Source organism: Pinus tabuliformis, chromosome Q (assembly GCF_031772625.1).
Source record: "Pinus tabuliformis cultivar Carrire ecotype Pingquan chromosome Q, CPIR1, whole genome shotgun sequence".
Lineage (NCBI taxonomy): Eukaryota > Viridiplantae > Streptophyta > Pinopsida > Pinales > Pinaceae > Pinus > Pinus tabuliformis.
Genome location: NC_142296.1, coordinates 187,577,873 through 187,598,916, shown reverse-complemented (window position 1 = coordinate 187,598,916; position 21,044 = coordinate 187,577,873).

The window sequence follows — 21,044 nt, the reverse complement described above, 5'->3', positions numbered from 1 at the left end:
TAGTCCTTTGTCATGCCATATCACACTTCTTACAGAACTCTCCAAATTCCTTCTTGTAGAACTCTCCACCATTATCTATCCTCAACAACTTTATCTTCTTCTCTCTCTGGCTTTCCACTAGAGCCTTAAATTCTTTAAACCTGTCAAAGACTTCAAATTTCTTCATGAGTAAATGTATCCATGTATTACTTGAGAAGCCATCTATAAATGATACATCGTACATAGACTTACCTAGTGATGGAAATGACATAGGTCTAAACATGTCACTATGCACAAGCTCTAAAATCCCTTTTTCCCTCCTAGTAGGGAAACTCACCCACTTCTGCTTCCCATAGACATAATGTTCACAGAAATTGAAATATAGAGAGAAATTAAATATACCTTCTACCATACCATTACCAAGAAGTATTGGAAGGTCCTTATGTCCAATATGTCTAAGCCTTTGATGCCATAGCATGGTCTTTTTTCCATAGAACACTAGATTTTTTGCTCCACTTTCAAGAACCTCATAACTGTTTCACCCATCAATAACAATACTACCCATAATCTTGTATAAATTTCCAATCTAAACTCCTCACATCAATACCAGTGCTCCCAAAACCATCTTTTAGGTATCTTTTGCAAATACATTTTTTTACATGTGCATAATCCATCTTGCTTACAAAAATCAATTTCTGGCTAATGCAAGAATATGCAAAATACCCAGAAGTGTTCTAATCCTTGCACATTGTAATTTTAGCCTGAATTTTCTGTGTCCGACAATTCTAGCCTTCCTGTCATCCCCTAAGAAGACATCACCACTATCATATTTCTTATACTTGCATAACCATTCCTTGTGGGAAGTGAAGTGAAAGGATGCACATGATTCAATCAACCATGCCTCATGATCTACATGTGTACTTGAAGAAGCCAAGTACAGATCCCCACCTTCATCTGAGATGGTTTCCACATGTACAGAAGGAGCATTATCAGATCCCTTTATTTTATCAAGATATTTATATCTACATTCATTTTTGAAGTGCCATTCCTTTCTACATTTTTAGAACACCTTTACAGGTTTTCCTCGAGATTTAGATCTCCCACTCAAGTACTTATTTTTGTTTCTGTTCTGGGAGTGTCCTCGTATAGACAAGGCATATCCATTCTGGCCCTCCATATTTTTTCGTCTCATCTCCTCCAATAGCAAGTATGAGACTATTTCATCAAACTTAATGGTAGTTGCATTGCTACCTATTGCAACAACCTAACTATCCCACAAATATGGTAGAGAACACAACCATATAATGCACTTATCTTCATTTGAAATTTTAATATCAACAGATAACAACTATATTACCATAGTATTAATGGCGTTCATATGCTCTGTCGTTGAGTCTCCAACTTTCATCATCATGTTATACATCTTTTTCCAAAGGAACATTTTATTCACCAAAGACTTATATTGGTACAAAGTCCCTAACTTGTCCCACAAAGGCTTCACCATATCTTCCCTCGATACATTTAACAATGTTAAATCTGAGATACACAACCATATTGTTCTCTTTGATTTCCGATCCAAATTCCCCCAATATTCATCTAACATTGCCATTGGTTTAGTACCCGGATCTATTACAATCCACTGATCTTTATCCACTACCAGATTCTCCATCTTGACCTTCCACAACTCAAAACTCTAGCCATTAAATTTCTCGATCTCTATCTTTCCACTGCTCACCATCTTCTTTCACCGCAAGAATAGATCTCGCAGACCTCCCACTGAATAGGGTCTACCAAAGGCCCTAGCAAAACCCCTTGGCAGCAAAGGTGTCCCCTTGAAGCTAAATTTTTTCTCTAATACCAAATGCAGGTTTTAACCCTGTGCATAAATTACCTACATACGAATGCTAAAAAACATAAAATAGACAATTGTGAGAATACAAAACAAATACACAGAGATTTCCCATGGATCCCAAAACCGTGTCTACCAGATTGATTTTTCATTGTATTCCTTTGAATGTTACAATAAATATATATACATGCCAGAGCATTCATAAACGCCAATTCCTTAACCCTGGATTAGAACATAACCATAGTTCCCTTGACCGGGTCTACAAGATACCATGGGCAGAAAACAATCATGCCCAAAACCATGTGCAAAACCCATGCGCAAAACCATAGATAGGTCTGCCCAGCTAATATAGGGTCTAAAAAATAAATTCCCAGGGCACTGCCCTAGGCCCCATGCAGGGGGCCTACAGCCCTCCCGCTGTGAGTGGGGCTAGTTGTGGAAATAATATAACACAAACCCAACAATTAATAGCCATAGATAACATACATCATAGATAACCAACATATAATTAGAAAATAATCAACATAGAAACCATGGGAAATTAGCCATAATATTGCCAACATAATCAATACAAATAGTCATAAAGCATAATAGGAAAATAACTATTATTAATATATGAAAGTACCAACCAAGTGAGGGACTTCCATGTACCACCCGACCATATATTGATCTAAACCAAATCTTTCTTTCATCTAATCACCCATGTTCCATATTCCAAGCATGAATGTGGGATCTCATGAATTAAACCAAAATGAAATCAACCAAGGATTTGAAAGGACAAACCACCTCAACCCGCAACCCCATTGATTCCACTTTTACAGTCTAGAAATCAGTAACATCAACCAAATCGATTTCTACCCAAGTTCTCCAAGGCTCTAGGCACTAGTAACTCAACCCACAACCTTCTAAGGCTCTAGAGCATTTTTTCTAACTGTGGCTCTAGGGACTAGTAACTCAACGCACCAAGGGCACCAGAGATGTTTTCCAAGCCAATCGCTCCAGGAACTAGTAACACAGCCTAAGCTATTCCATGGCTTCTAGAGTATTTGTTCCAATCCATGGCCATAAGGAACATGAGAAACAATAAGAAAAACAACAAGTAGGAAACCCTCAACGCCATGGCTATCCATGAAATCGTAATTCAAGGCTAAAATGACTATCAATCCAAGTAAATCTCCATGCCAGTGATAACACATAACTGTATAATCATATTCATATACCATGCATCTCGAAATCAGCAAGGAAATAACACATTCAACCTGTTATATACAAAGCAATCTAATTGTAGTTGTTGATCCAACTGTTTCCTTAGGCTCCCTTGTTTCCTTTTTCTTCTTTCTCCAAATCCAAGTGAATACTAGAGTAATTCAATCATGCTCCAGGAATTTTATAAGTGTGCAAGAGTATGAGAGAACACAACTAAATGAACAAAAGACTAAATGAGAAAAAGTTTTGAATTGACTATCTATATTTTTTTGTTATTGATGCCTCTATTTTCTTCATTTTCCTTTGTTTTTCCTCTAATTTCCCTTGCATGCAAATCTATGTCTTTTCACCTTCCTTTTCTCTTATTTTCACTTATTTTCATAAATAGAATGCTAATTATTTCCTCTTTTTCCTTGTTAATTACTTTGCCAATTTCCATAGCCATTAATTGATCACAAGTGATGTCCATCACTATGTTTTGCCCAACATTAAGCTTGGAATACATGTCCCATGACCTTGATCTTATTACATTTACATGGAAAATACCCCACTGGTTGTTACAAGCCCCTCCCCCTTGAGGGAACACCATCCTCATTGATGCTTATAATGAACAAACACATGCTTCCCATGAAGCCTTATAAACCAACTCAATGGAGCATTTACAACATACCAAACTACTAAAAAAATGAACACCATACTGCTTATTAGAGTTTTATAACACAACTCGATGTAATATTTACAAACGTTGCTTGTTAAAGCTTTATAACACAACTCATTGTAGTATATAGAATACACATATGAATAACATGAACCAAAACACATAAATCAAACTCATGTTCTCAATCAACAAATAAATAAGGATACATAGCCCACATCTAGTTAGGCATCTCCGATGCAACTTCCTTTAGAAAAAATTTCTTCCATTGTACTTTAACCTACTCAATTACTTGATTCTAAAGCATGAGTTGTTTCTGATTCAAAATGAACTAACATTCTGGTTGGAATTCTCCATCTAGTTCTCCCTGTAACACAAACCAATCAATCACATGATCAGCATCCTAAACATATCTCTTAAGCAATGAAACATGGAAAAGATCATTGAATTTCACTTTTGGTAGCAATGCAAGTTTGTGGGCCACTGTTCCAATCCTCTGAAGGATCTCAAATTCCCACAATACTGAAGTTTCAACTTGGCACATGACCCAATCCTCAAGTAGCCCCTATTGGGCTTGATGTGTGAGTACACATGATTCCCAACCTAAAACTGCTTAAATGCTCTATGTTGATATGCATAACTCTTCTTCTTGTCCCGTGTTTCCTTAAAATTCATCTTACTAACCTACATCTCCTATTCCATCTCAACCAACAGATTCAGTCCAATCAACACCTTGTTCATTAGATCACTCCAGCTAATAAGAGTATTAAAACTTTACCTATAAAGAGCCTCAAAAGGATTCATCCTCAAGGATTACTGATACCCATGATTATATGAAAACTCCACCAGTGGAAGATATGCCTCCCACTTCCTCTGTTAATGCATGGCATACATCCATAGCATATCCTTACAAATCTTGCTCACCCTCTATGTTTTTTGATATGTCTGTGGATGATAAGTCATACTTAAATCTAACTTTGTCCCTGAACCTACAAACAATTCCTTCCAAAACCTGGAAGTGAACTTGGCATCTTTATCTGATATAATATTCTTGGGAACACCATGCAATATCATTATCTCCTTGACGGATATCTGAGCTACCGCACTAGATGAATTCATAGACTTCACTGTAATGAAGTGAGTTACCTTAATCAACTTGTCAACCACAAACATGATGGAATCATGTTGCTTAGATGTACCTGGAAAACCTATAGCAAAATCCATCGAAACAAACTCTCATCTGCATTCTAGAATCACAATTAGTTGTAATAAATCATATAGGTGCTTACACTATGCTTTTACCTATTAACAATACAAACATATCACAAAAAACTCAACCACCTCTTAATTCAAGTTCAGCCAGTAATAGAGCTTCTTAACTATTGTTAAAGTCTTATGATATCTTGGGTGACCTGAATATTGTTTGACATGAAACTCCCTCAATATAATCTTCTTGACCTCACTACTATCTAGAACATAAATCTTGTTCCTGAATCTAACGAAGCCATCTACCATGAAATGATACCCATCATCCCTATCACATTCACCCTGTTGTTGTAACTTGTGCTTCAACTGCTAGTACCTATCATCATGTTATCATGCCTGCAATATATGCTCCTACAGGTCTTTCCAATAATAACACACTGCTACAATATGATTCACTTGTACTCTTTTACTGAGAGAATTTGCAACCTTATTTTCCTTACCTTGGGGACATTTTATCGTGAAGTCAAACTCATTGATGGTAGCCAACTATCTAGCTTTCCTGGAATTTAGATTGGGTTGGTTAAAAAAGTACCTCAGTCCACTATGATTGTTCATCAAGACAAATCTTGTGGCAAGAAGATAATGTATCCACATCTTTAATGCATGTATAATAGCTAGCAAATCAAGATCACGAGTCACATATTTCCGCTCATGCTCAATGAAATTCCTTGACACATAACATACCCCCTATTCGTCCTGCATTAGGACTCCACCAAGTCCTTCCTTACAAGAATTGTTACATACCATGAACTCCTTATCAGGATATGCAGTCTTCAAGACCAGATCATTTGTAAGAAAATTCTTCAACTTCTTGAAATTGTTGCACACTCCTCAATCCATTTAAAATTCTTCCCTTTTCTCTACAAGGATGTAATAAGATAACTAATCCGTGAGAAGTCCCTAATGAAATTTCTGTAATAACTTGCTAGCATCAAGAATGACCTCACCTGATCCACATTCCTAGGAGTTGGCCACTCCATGATAACCTTAATATTTTCTGGTTACAATGCTATACCATCATTGGAAATAACATGTCCCAAGTAATGAACTTCATACTAAAAGAAACTGCACTTATTGAGCTTAACATATGCTTGATGCTCTCTCAAAAATATTAACGCTGATTCCAGGTGCTCTGCATGCTTATCCTCATTCTTAAAATAGATCATCAATAAACATTATCACATACGTTTCTAGATAAGGACGTAACACATGAAAGTAGCTAGAGCATTAGTAAGACAAAAAGGAACCACAACGAACTCATAATGTCCATACTTGGTAGGGAAAGTGGTATTGTAAATATCTTCTTCTTTGATATGCACCTGATGATATGTTGATCTTAGGTCAATCTTTGAGAACATTATTGCTCCCTTCAACTGATCAAACGAGCCATCAATCTGCAGCAACGGATACATGTTCTTGATAGTCACCTTGTTCAACTTCCTACAATTAATGCACAATTTGAGAGTACCATCTTCCTTTAAAAACAGTTTTGTTTGAGCCCAAAGGGACACACTTGGCCTTATGTGTCCCTTATCCAACATTTCCTTAAGCTCCAACATCAATTACACCAACTCTAGAGTACTCATCCTGTATGGTGTCTTAGATGTCATTGTTTCCCCCGACATCAACTCAATAGACAATTCCAATTCCTTATGAAGAGGAAACTCTAAAATATCTACAGGAAACACATCCTAAGAATGCTACAAAATAGGATATCTCTTCAAGGCTTCAGCATCCTCAACATCCTTCCCTTATTCACTCCAAAAATTCTTGCAAAAAAACACATCCTTTCCTGCAACACCACTTTTCCTGCATAGTTGTAACCATTCTCACTAATCTAGTATTCTTCTTTCCCTACAAGACTCTTCTCTTTCCATCATCATCCATTCATTGAATAGCCTTGTCATAAAATATGCCTTAGTCCTGTGAATGTACAACTAATCCATGCCCAAAAGTATATTGTATAATCACAAGGGAAGCACTTTTAGATGTGTTGATGAAGACATACCACTCAGCCCAAATGCACTAGATCTCACCCAATGATGAATTATTATCTTGGTCCTTATAAGTAACTGCACCAACCAAGATTCTTCATGCACTTCATTATTAATGAAACACTTATCCAATAGTTCTAGACTGATATATTGGGATTAATCAAAATTGAATCAACTTGATCGCAAAGCTTACCTTCCATATGAATAATAGATCCTAATGATCAACCTACCTGTTATCCACTGCTACATAAATATGAGGAATGTTATGTCCAACATCTTTAATTTTTTGTGCCTCTTGAGCACTATAGATCTAAGGTATGTCACCCTAATGTTGTGGAAAATCTCTCCTGCAATGCTCTCCACCAGAAGTCAAACACTACAAAGGCTTCCTGCCATCACCCTCGTTCTACTTCTTAGGCTGAGACCCATGTCCTTTATCAATTACATTGAAATTATTCTACTATTCTACATTCTCCTTGTTCCCTGTATCCTGAAATCTTCCTCGTTTCTTATCACAATTTCCATTAGTCTTATCATTAACTTTCCAGTCATGCTTAGGCTCAAAATTACACATAGACTACTCATAAAAATGCTCCAACTTCCCAATTACTTCCTTTGATGACTGGGGCTCAACATACCCAATTTGATCATTGAATTCTAATGGCAACCCACTAATGAATATTTGAACATTTTTCTTCTCATACTTAATATATGGTACATACCTCAACAACTCTAAAAACTTATTCGTATACTCTTCATTTGTCACATAACCCATATTTAGCTCATAGAACTCCTTAGCCTTTCCATTGTAATATCTCTCAAACAAGTACTTCTTTCTGAAAAGTCTTTTAAACTCATGCGAACTCCACTCCTCTATCCTGACTCCTATGACATGCTTCACGTCTTCCCACCATATATCTACTTTCTCTTTGAGATTTCAAACAACTATATTGGTTTTCATATTCTCTGTATAGTCATGCAACTCGAAGAACTTCTTCATCCCAAGAAACAATGCTTTTACATCTTCCAGATTCTTCATCTCTCCATTAAAGGTAGGAGGCTTGGATTTCTTGAAATCATCTTGCAAGTACCACTTCCCACTCCTCATATAATGATGATAATAATGATTGGCATGATGTCTCTATGATGTCAAAGTAGAATAGAGACCATAACCACCACCTCTCCTGTCATATGTATCGATCCATCTACCACCTCTGACTATGTCATCCATGAGACCTACTACCATATGCCCCATTAGTCCTTTCCTCACGTCCATAACTTATTTTTGGATGTCCCTGTCTCTGCAAATATGATAAACTCTGAAGGATCACTGCATTAACATTTCCTTGCTTTTCATGATCTCTAACAAGTCCTTCCTATGATTGAATTATCCTATCATTATCTCCCTTGCATCTTCTGATTTCTTCCTTCAGACTTCTAAGTGTATTTTCTCTATCAATAGCAAGCTGACCTCCTTGTTTCCAAGTTGATCTATAAGGAGATTCATGTGAAATCTAATCCATCATTCTACTTGTTATCTCTAATATTCTACTTCCTAGAAACATGCCATGCCATATAAAACAAATATAAAAATAATCAAATGTACCTCATAGAAGATTAGGGGAGGCTATCTCATCTGCAAAATCAAACATGATATCTATATATATATATCTATATATATATATATATATATATATATATATATATATATATATATATATATATATATATATATATATATATACACACACACACACACACACACACACACACACACACACACACACATAATGACATCAACATTTCAATCATCTCAACATCAACATCACCATAGTGACATAAGACAACAACAATGACCATCAAAATGCATGCATAGCAACCATATCGACAATTAACATGCATGTATAACAATCACACCTAGACCATCTAGTCCAAGTGTTTAATCCTAGAAGCTCTGATACCAATCTATAACCACCCACTCCACATTTACACAATTTCACAAGCTCACCATGGTAAACATGAGATGAGTGTCATAATGACATGACTTGACATTCAAATTATATTTAAGGAAGTGGGGCCTAAAAAATAAACTCATACTAACTTCCCATAGGGACTATAGATCACTCAGGGGCTAGGAAACCACCCCGAGTGATCAATCCCTAACATGGGACACATTTCGCTGACCTAGCACCCCAACTACATGCATAACAAGGAAAGGGTGTGGTTCTATTCATCCAACTATACACATAGTCCTGCTTCCATGCAGTTATGGCCTAAATCCTTCAAATTAGAGCATGAGGTCCTGATATATGTGCCACCTTTTTAGGCCAGCCTCCATACCACTACGGAGAATTGCCTGAAAGAATCTAGAATCATAATTTACATAATGACACTGCCAAACATTCAAACTTGAAGCAAGAATGTTACCTAGAATTCCTAAAACATAACATACATTTTGCCAAACATATGAAAAACATGTAAGCTACAGTGCATGAATGCATATCTGATCATAAACTGATAGTATTCATTTGAAAATTACGGGGAAGGCTCTAAGCCCTCTCCAATTAGGTGCAACAACATTTGGTATTCCATATATACATCAACCATTCGATAACTTAACAATTCATGACAAGAGCCATAGATAGCATACATCATATAAGCAACAAATAACCAACATAGAAAGCATGAAAAATTTGCCATAATATCACCAACATAATCAACACAAATATTCATAAATCATAGCAGAAAAATAACTCTTAATAATATATGAAAATACCAACCAAGTGAAGGACTTCCCCTTACCATCCCACCATAGATTCGTTCAACCAAATCTCTCTTTCAACCAATCACTCGTGTGCCATATTCCAAGAAAAATGTGGCATCTCATGGATTAAACCAAAACGAAACTAACCATGGTGTCCATAGGCCAAACCACCTCAACCCTTAGCCACAATGATTCCACCTCTATGGTATAGAAATCACTAACATCAACTAGATCAGTCTCTACACAAGCTTTCCAGGGCTCCAGGAACTAGTAACTCAACCCACAATATTCTAGGGCTTGAGAGAATTTGTTCCAACTACAGGTCCAGGGGCTAATAACTCAACTGATCAAGGGCTCCAAAGAATTTATCCTCACCAATGGCTCCAGGAACTGGTAACTCAACCCAAGTTGTTCTAGGGCTTCCAGAGAATTTGTTCCAACCCACAACCATAAGGAACATGAGAACCCATGAGAAAAACAACAAACAAAAAACTCATGACACCATGGCTATCCAGGAAATTGTAAGGAAAGGCTAAAACCACTTTAAATCTAGGAAAATCTCCATGCCAATGAAACACATAACTAGAGAATCACATGCATATATCATGCATCTAGAAATCAACAAGGAAATCATGAATGCAACCTATTACCTACAAAGAATCTAATTGTAGTTGTTGATCCAACTATTTCCTTGCGCTCCATGCTTTCGTTTGCCTTCTTTCTAGAAATCAAAGTGAATACTAGAGTGCTTCAATCATTCTCCAAGAAACTCTAAGTGTGCAAACGTATGAGACAACAAAGCTAAACTCACAAAAGGCTAAAATATAAAAGTTGTGAATTGATTCTATGAAACCTTTTTATTTTTTATGCCTCTATTTTCCTCATTTTCCCTCTAATTTCCCTTGCTTGCAAATCTATGTCTCTTCACCTTCCTTTTCTTCTATTTTTCTTTATTGTCATAAACAAAATGAGAAATATTTGCTCTTTTCCTTTACCAATGCCTTTTCCAATTTCCATAGGCATTAATTAATTGAAAGTGATTGCCATCACTATGTTTTTACCAACATTTAGCATGGAATATGTGTCCCGTGACTTTTTTCTTATTTTATTTACATGAAAACTCAACTAGGGGTTGTTACAAAAACTCCTAAAAAGGTGTATCCACTCTCTTGGTGTACTCACAACCACTGAGACATCATAACTTCGCATGAGTCTACCAAGTTGTTGACGAACTTGCAGCAAGGAAAAATACTTCTTGATTCTCTCCTGTTGGTTCGCAACGTGTTTTGCATAATAAATCCTCAACATCCTAGACATTTAATGCATTAGGCCATATGATATAGAAAATATCTCCTAACCTTCCTAATAACAGATTATAACTTGAAAAACATATTATCAAATATATAAGGAGAGGTTAAAACATGCCAAAGAAGGATCATATGGGTCCTAACTTCCACATATCTCGGAGGTCCATCAATATCTCAAACATCTAGATGAGTTCTCACATTTGATGTGTCAATTTTGTGTCATTTAAAAGTCTTGGACACCTAGATACCTGGATATCTAGATAATTTTGATGTACCAACATGTTGATTCTAAAAATATAGGTCAACTAAAAGCTCCTTCAAATGTGATTAAGTGTCATTGATGACTTCTACATGTATGTACGAAGGTCTAAGTCATAGTTTTTACATGCCATTTTAATGGATGATTGAGTCCAAAATAATACAAAATATGTTACTGGTTATGTTATATGCTAAAATCCAACATGGAATGTGTTGTATCTGAATTTCATTTCACACTTCTTGTTATGTTTTTACTTGACCATTATGGTATATAATATCGCTTTGACTACACCAAAGAAAAATGACATGTTACCTGTAAAAAAATAGAGCCTTATTCGTGCAACTTGACTAAATCATAAAATTTTGGAGATTTATATTGAGATAAATTAATTTTAAAAGGGAAATAATTTACATGAATTTTATTAACTACTTTCTCTTATATTGGTTATTTATAGAGAATGGAATGAATCCTAAAGACTGTGAAAACAAGAAAAGAAAAGGGATAAAGGAGAAAGTCTCTTGCTCATGGAACCGTAAAGGAAATGACATGTTCAACATTTTGAATCAAATACAGTAATTTTTTTTGACATAAATGGAGAAAACTTGTATTAATATTGTTGATCAAGAAAAAAATTAAAATACTTCCCAAATATTTTTTTCTAAACTATTGAAAACGAAACTATTATAGAAAACGATATGAGAAATTTTAATTAAAGGATCGATTAATAGTTTAATGTAAATACTATCTATTTTAGTAATAATGTGTTTGGGAAATTTTTTAATCAAGGCTATACATTTTTTCATATTTGAATATAAAATTGAAGGACTTATATTTTTGTATCGATTTCAATCAGATACAGAACGAATTTACATAGCCCTATTTTTATGTAAGTTTATTATTTTTTTCACTCATAGGGGAAATGAATTTGGGTTAAGAATTTTTCCAACAAAATCCCCATGGATACTAGCATTGTCAATGTTTGCAAGTAGACGAGGTCTCACCCATGATATGAAATGGGTTTTTCAAACCTTTGAAGGTTATGCAAGGAGATAAGGGAGGAAGAGGAATTTCTAGCTCACAATGACCTATCCTAGGTTATCATAGTTATTACATGTCGTAGACAATCTCATTGTGTAAATATAAATTCCTAGCCATTGCTATGAAAATTATAGATTTTCAATGATTATATCCACCCAAGTCACACAAAACAAAAAGATTGAACATAAATCATAGTGTATGATAAACCCCCATGTTATATAGGTAATGTTAACGTCAACATGAAATAACAAAAAATAGATTCCATTCCTTACACAATGATATAGTTATTTACAATGGATAAATTAATTACATAGGAAAAGTCTATAAAATTCACAGAAACACAGAGTCCATTCGTCACATTCACTACCAACACAAAGAATTAAACATAGAAAGTATAGGCCGGAGAGCTAATATTTACATTAACTAACAAAAAAAATATATTCATCAATTTAATGTGTTCAAAAGTAGAGATTCAAGAAATGGACATTCAAATTATACTTCTAGTCAGCACCATACAATACAAGTAAACAACATATCTAGAAAAATATAGTATGTTAGAGGCCTCGACACTCTCATCTCCATGGAAGTTATCAATAAAACTATGAAAGTCCTTTCATACAGCAATGACAATACAAATACAGCACATCATAGTGTTGGCATTATGGTACAAAGTGTTTTCCTTGATGGAAACTCACTCACAGGTCAGTTCAGTTTTGATGAAAGGCAATCCATGGTGTAATATATCCATTCACATGTAATAGGGCATTGGTAGAGAAGAACGGGAAGATGGGACTAAAGTCTACTAATCAGAATGAATAAGTTGAAGGTAAAAGATGGTGAAAAGTAGCTTAAGATGTATACGAAGGTGCACTTAGTCAAAACAATGTATACATGCAAGTCCACAAAACAGAAAGAACATATACATATACGCGCACTCTCGCAAGAGGAAAAGAACATAGATATTGGAAAATCAAGGAATTTTAGGAGAAGAGAATATCGGGGCTCAATACCATGGTATTAGCCCACAATATTAGGTGGAGTAACGAATATTTTATCTTATCCAAGAATACCACAGGTCCTAAGGGTTTTGGTCCGAGGTACTGAGAAAGGCCTAAAACTATATAAGGAGGAGAAGATCTAAGGGCAAGGTGTGCAAGTGAAAAGGGTTTCTAAGGAATACTTCTATCTGAAGTCGAATTTTTTTTGCAAGAGCTATGTTGGTGATTTGATCCGAAATATTTTCTGCACCTTGAATTCAATGTTGGATCAGGATCATGGGACCTGAAATGACTTATCACTGAATGATCTGAGATTGGTTGGGTCAGATCTAATTTTGTACACCTGTTTTATTCTTTGAATGTCATGATCTGGGCCTATCTGAAGTCCGAAATAGTAGTGAAGTTATGAGTTAATATTTGCAGATTTGTATGCTAGTTCACTTTGGTGAAGTTGTGTATACATGCCGATTTGGCTCTTCCATGTAATGTATGTAAAAGAAAAGTATGTTGTTTAGAGATGACTGATCTATTTGATTAGTAATGTTGTTTCACTGTTTTCTGTCAATGAAGTCTTCTTAGATATGAACGTAAAACTGAATGCATAAGGAGTTTGATATCTGATTGATTGATTGTATAAGTGAGAAGGGTGATCTCTACTACTGCCTGAGTAGATATGTAAATTTACAGTAGATGTTTAGTTTAGTGTTGGTTGGTACGGACTTGATTCAGAAATTTTATGTTTTAGTACTTTTGAAGGTATACGAAGGTTTGATTAAAGGAAGTAGCGTATACAGGCAGGTTCGGATCAGTAAAGTAGCATACACATTGTGATGCATGGTTTTTGAGGTTGCAACTAGTTCTGAATGATGATGCAGGTTTCTGGTGACAATGATCTGATTGTTCAGATTAACTGATTGTTGGTTGATGCAATTTCAATTTCAAAGTTTCTCATGGATCCAGTATGAAAATTTGATGAAACGAGGCCTTCATGTGTACTGTTGTGTATCAGGAGCATCCAATCTGAAAATTTATGAAACGTGATCTTTGGAGGAAGAGAGAAGGTTGTAGCCTTCTGTAGGCCAATGTCTATGTACTAGTAAACACATTGGCTAGTACAAGAGCTAAGGTGTTGTAGCTCCCTTCCAGTAGAAGCTGGAAAATGAGAGAAGGTTGTAGCCTTCTGCAAGTGGGTGCTTGCATATTGGTATGAGTCTGCACCAGTACAAGATTGTAAACAGATTTTCTTATTATTAAAAGTAGACAGAGATGATAGCAGCAGGTGGTTTTCACCCACATTGGGTTTACACCTTAAATCTTGGTGTTCATGCATGTTTCTTATGTGTAATGGTTTATTCTATTTTTAATGCACTATTTAATAAGTTACTGATGCACTAGTTATAGATCAACACATGACAAACTAACTAAATCACAAGTTCTCTGGGTATACGCTAGTTTCACTAATTACAGTACCGTGTACACACTAGTTCAGTTCATAGATGTAGCGTATATAAATTTGTTTGGGAAATGAAAAATTATTGATCTAATAATACTGATTCACCCCCCCCAACCCCCTCTTAGTATTATTTCCAACAACTAGTATCAAAGCAGGTCCTTCAGAAGAAGCTTGATCGCTTGAAGGAAGATATTTCAATATGAATAATCAAAAAGGCATGGGATCCATCAGACTACCAATCTTCAATGGGAGCAACTTAGTATATTGGAAAATAAGAACAGAGCCTATCTACAATTGCTTGGATTCGATGTTTGGGAAATTGTGGAAGGAGGATATCAATTTCTAGTAGTAATTCCTATAGACTCTGTAGGTAAGAAGTTATACAAAACCAATGCCAAAGCTGTCAATACGTTATTGTGAAGTCTGTCCGAATCAGAATTTTTCAAAGTCATGCAGCTCAAGATAGCCAAAGAGACATGGGACAAAATCACTCAGACCTATGAAGGAGACTGTCACGTAAAACATGCTAAGCTTCAAACTCTCAGAATTCAATATGAAACTCTTAAGATGCATAGTGATGAGAGTATTTCTAGTCACTTTTTACGTGTAGATGAGATTGTTAATTGTATGGACAATATGGGTGAAGAAATAAGGGAAGCTACTTTAGTTGAGAAAATTTTGAGATCTTTGTCTTCTAAATTTGAGTCAAAAGTGTCTGCCACAGAAGAAAAACAGGATCTTCAAACTATTACTATGACTCAACTCCATGGAATCCTAACTTCCTTTGAAATGAGACAAGGAGGTCAACGAGATATGAGAGAAGCTGTTTTTAGAGTGTCAGCAAAGGGAAAATAAAGGGAAGAACACAATGAATTAGAACACATTTCAGAAGAAGAATATGAGGTAAATTTTGTTAAGAAGCTTCAACGAGGTTCCAAAAGATTTAGAGGTAAGCTACTTTTCAAATGCTTTGCTTGTGATAAAGTTGGCCATTATGTTGAAAAATGTCCTCATAAAGATAAATATGAAAAAGTAAAGGAATATGCAAAAGGAAATAGAAAACAGGTTGTCAATAGAAGGAGTTACTATGCACATGAAGATGGTGATGGCTTATCAAATAGTGATCAAGATGAAACTGACCAAGATTATAGAGTACTCATGGCTTATGACAATGATGATTTCTTATATTTCTTAGAAGAGGAAGACTTTCTTGAAGAAATTACTAAACTCAAAATCTGTTTAGAATAAAAGAATATGATCATTGATACGTTGACTCACCAACTCACTGAAAGAGAAAAACACAATGAAAATCTAGAATGTGAAATTGTTGGTCTAAGAAAAGAACTTGAGAAGAAAAAATCTCTTAATCTTATATTTGCTAAAGGATCTGAACCTTTAAATGAAATCATCAAAGTTCAGCATTCTTCTCTGATAAAGACAGGTCTTGGATATACTGAAGAATCATCTCAATCGCAGAAGCCGTCAGCCTCCACCATAAGCTATCTTGATGTAGCAAAGACTAGTGAACGATAGGTCAATCATTAGCAAAGGCATAAAATTACTCATGAGGTAAATCATACCCAATTTACTCCAACAATGAATATTAGTAGAAGCTTTAACACTAGTAGAAAATGACTAATTAGTTACTACAAAAGAACTAAAATTTGCATATAAATGACCATCTTTCAGTCAGTGACCAATAGTAGCTAATTTATAGTATCTTATAACATGACCAACTTTTAGTCATTTTTAGCTTAGTCATTAATTGGTTTCCTCAATTTTACCATCTAGCAGTATATTTAGTCATTAATTTGGCCATTAATTTTTCATTGGTTTACTCATTAATTGTCTCAATTAATGATCAAATATATAACAAAATATATTACTATATGAATCCTCATGAAAACCAATTAATGACTAAAGAAATATGACCAAAACATTGGTCGTGTTATAAGATACTGTAAATTAGCTACTAATAGTCATATATAGGAAAATTTTAGTCATCGTCTAAAACCAATTAATGACCAAAAACATATCACTAAATTTTAGTCGTGTTATAAGATGTTGTAAATTAGCTACTAATAGTCGTATATATGAAAAAATTAGTCATCATTTAAGAATAAAAAATTTATCATGTGTAGTATTCATTTATATTTTTTTGGTGTCTTCATATTCATTATACAAACAACTGATTTAGTAGTTTCTATTCATTTCATTTAATTTCTTTCATAATCATTATAAACGACTAATTTAGTCATATATTCATTTTATTTGTTTTCATCATTAATTAATATAAACTACTAATTTAGTAGTTTAAGATTGTTTTATGTGTTTATTATTAATCACCATAAATAAATTAGTATGATTTTGTTACTAAATTTTAAGAAAATGTCATACAATGTGCATGTTTATCTAATATGATAACGCAAAGTTACATATGTTAATTACAAGACAAAATAATATCAAGTGCAAATAAAAATAATTTCAACCATATAAAGTTTATTATATAAAATATCAAGTATTACAATATGAGTTTCCAACTTAATATGTGTTGGACTACAATTTACGCATGAAATATTAATGTTTCATCATTTCAAAACATCATCACTGTGTTGCCAAAGCATTGCAAGTGAATTCACCAACTCTGATGGCTTCACCATCAGTCTCTATGAATGTGTCTTATGCAAGATATTGGCTCTAAGGGTATCACTAGACATATTCTCTTCTCTCTCTCATTTTTTATTTGCTGCTCCAGTGTTATTGTTCTCCTCTTTCTTCAATTGTTGCTTCTTCACATCAATATTGAGTTCCCCTCCTAAAAATGGAAGAAGATACAATGCGGAGTATAAGACATGAAAGGCAATGAATACTTGAATATAAAATAAAGTAGACTATAAAAAATTTATACGACATATACCTCCACATTCCATAGTGACCACTATGTAGCTAGATGACCTATATAAACCAAGAAAGTAAAATGTCATCAAAATGGAATTGGAGGGGGATTCATCATGCATGTTAGGATTTTTTGTGTGCGCACAAATCATATTGGTCACTTCTAATTGTATCAAAAACAAAGAGTATGCAAAATGACATGTAGTGACATGTCAGTGTCTATTTGACTCAATGATATTCTTGATATTTTAACCCATTCCAATCTACCACAATGAAATTAAGAGAGACAAGGACACAAGAAGGACTATCAATAAATGAAATTAGAGACTTTAGAATGCAACTCAATTGTACCTGAATGTAACGATAAGTATTTGCAGCTTCCTGGTCACCAATGAGTATCAAATCACACTTTTAAAAATTCCTTGCATTATGATAATTTGGTTGCACCTGCACTAATCCTCTGTACTAGTCCCTTGACATTCCTATAGATTTAATTTTAGAAACAATCCTACTCTTGCAATTGTTCCCTATATGGATCATCTTTGTCCCCCCTATTGATAGTTATTTTTCAAGGCAAGAGAATAGAACTCTCCAATTGCATCATCGTCTTTCAAAAAATGCTTGAGTATTTCTAGGTGATTGTTGAACCAATCTCTACTCAGGTCCATGAAATCCTTGATTTGTCTCCATAGCAAAACCCTCTTTTCATAATAAAATTATAAATCCCACATCTGTATTTCTCATCCCCAACATACCAATTCTTTACAATGGAATACTTTATCATTGCTCCCTTGGTGGAATAGAGATCCACTACTGTGGCATGGAGATGATTGGTGTCATAAAATGGTACACTTCATCCTTCAATATATGTCACAGAACTCCTCTGACCTCACAAAACTCCTCTCATCTACAAGAATAATAGTCCTTTCAAAATTCTTGGTCTCCATCTCATTCACCCTGAAATAAGTGGTTATTTCCATGCGTGACAGTGTGCTTGGAGATTTAATAGAAGAAGCTATCACTAAAAAAATAAAAATACAATGCAACATAATAGTTGTCAGCAGGAGAAACAACCTTGCCAAGCTACTTCCTAACTACATAAATATATTCCTGAATTACCTCTTATAATGACCAAAAATAACGTCAACTACCTAAAGAGTCTACCTATGCATGGTAGTAATGAAAACACTGTCGAAAACAACATCTACAACAATGTTGGTCAATCTCTTCTTCTAGTCAAGGGCATGCCCAACTTTTGAAAAGTATCAAGTAGGTTAGGTTCCACCTCATCCAAGCTCCTCTTCTTCTTCTACTCCCTTTGTTTAGGCTTAGAATAATATCAAAGGTCTTCAAAATTGATGGGTGGGTAAGAGTTATCAGACCATTGAGTTCTTCCATTTTTAATCATTGTCTGTAAGAATTGAATCTAAATTGAAAAAGTTGTTCAAGTTCCTTCTTTTTAGCTGAAATTAACATAATATTTGGAGAGTTGTAAGGTTTAATGCATCTAAGTATATTCCACTTAAAATATAGTAACATGGTTTAAAGTTGTAGGTATTGAGATTAGAATCTAAGGATGAAACTTAAACTATTTTATGTTCCTGATTACAAGAAATTTTATTTTCATGTAACAAAGTTTGAGGAAAGTCCAACATTTGCATCCTACCAGAAAATTTTCTTGCATCAATTGAGCCCTTTTAATTTGGGCATGGTAGAGTCCATTACACAAACTATCAACCACTAAAAAAGGGTGAAAAGAAAAAATAATATTTCATGCATTCTGACCCTACAAAAGTTAGGGAGGAGGGAACTGATTTTTACAATAAAGACATGCAAAATGCTTACTTTTCCATTGTCTTTTGATGGATTGTTGGCCGCAATCAAGATCTACATTATCATAATCATTAAACTTTCGAACAATAAGGACATGCAAAATGCTTACTTCTGCATTGTCTTTTGATGAATTGTTGGCCGCAATCAAGATCTGCATTATCATAATCATTAAAGTCTCAACTCTAGATAAAATTTATGATTTGATAATATAAACCCTCAATATTATTTACCCATAAGAACAAAGATACTCTTTAGTAAAAAGGAAGAATAGAGTCCAAATTCATACCCATGTACAAATTACCAAAATATCATAATCATTAAACCCTCAACTCTAAAATTTATGAACTCTCCAAATTATTTACCCATAAGAACAAAAATCCTCTTTAGTAAAAAGGAAGAATGGAGTCCAAATTCATACCCATGCACAAATAACCAAAATATCCATTCCGAATGACATTGCCCTTATGATAATCAAATTATTTACTCATAAGAACAAAAACCCTCTTTATTAAAAAGGAAGAACAGACTCCAAATTCATAACCATGTACAAATTACCAAAATATCCATGCCCAATGACCTTTCCCTTAGAATAATCATTAAACCTTCAACTCTAGATAAAATTTATGCTTTGATCATATAAACCCTCGAAATTATTTACCCATACAAACAAAAATCCTCTTTTGTAAAAAGGAAGAAGAGATTACAAATTCATACCCATGTACAAATTTAAAAAGAAAAATACAGTGCTACAATGTGATGTTGTAATCTTTGAATATTTATTTTAACCCAACGCTAAATTGGAAATGAAAAAGAAAAGAAATATGTATAATAGAAAAAATAAAAGAAATATTTATAAAATAAAATATATAAATTGTAATTGGGTTAAATGATTTATTTTTAATAAGAATTTGTTATTTTTCCTAAGATGGTAAATAAAAAGAAGAAGAAGAAGTAAAAAATGATATTGGGATGAGTATAAACATTTAAATATGACCTCAATTAATAATAAAAAGTTAAATTAATAAAAATAATAAAATTTAATTTGTTATATTTTGATTTTTTTATTAACTTGTGAATAGTGTTTTTTACAATACCATGGGCCAATACCATCACTTATCAATACTACAAATCCAAAAACATAACATATTTCACAACCAAAATATTTTACAAAAATATGAAAAGATTCTTAACCGTGGATATTCACACGCACATTATGGTAAATATTATTAACTTGTAAAAAGTGGCCTTTGTTACAATACCATGGATAGATACCATGGATTATTAATACCACATGCCCAAAAAACATAAATTATGTCACAATCAAATATTTTATAACAATATGAAAATATTGTTAACCATGGGTATTCACCCTCACTTTACCATGGATATTAACGTGTAAATCCCCTTTGTTACAATACCATCGGCCAATACCATTGCTTATCAATACCACATGTCAAAAAACCATAACTTAGTTCATACTAAAAATATTTTATTTTAATTTAATTCTACAATATCTTTTTAATTGAATCTAAAAGGGAAAATGTTACA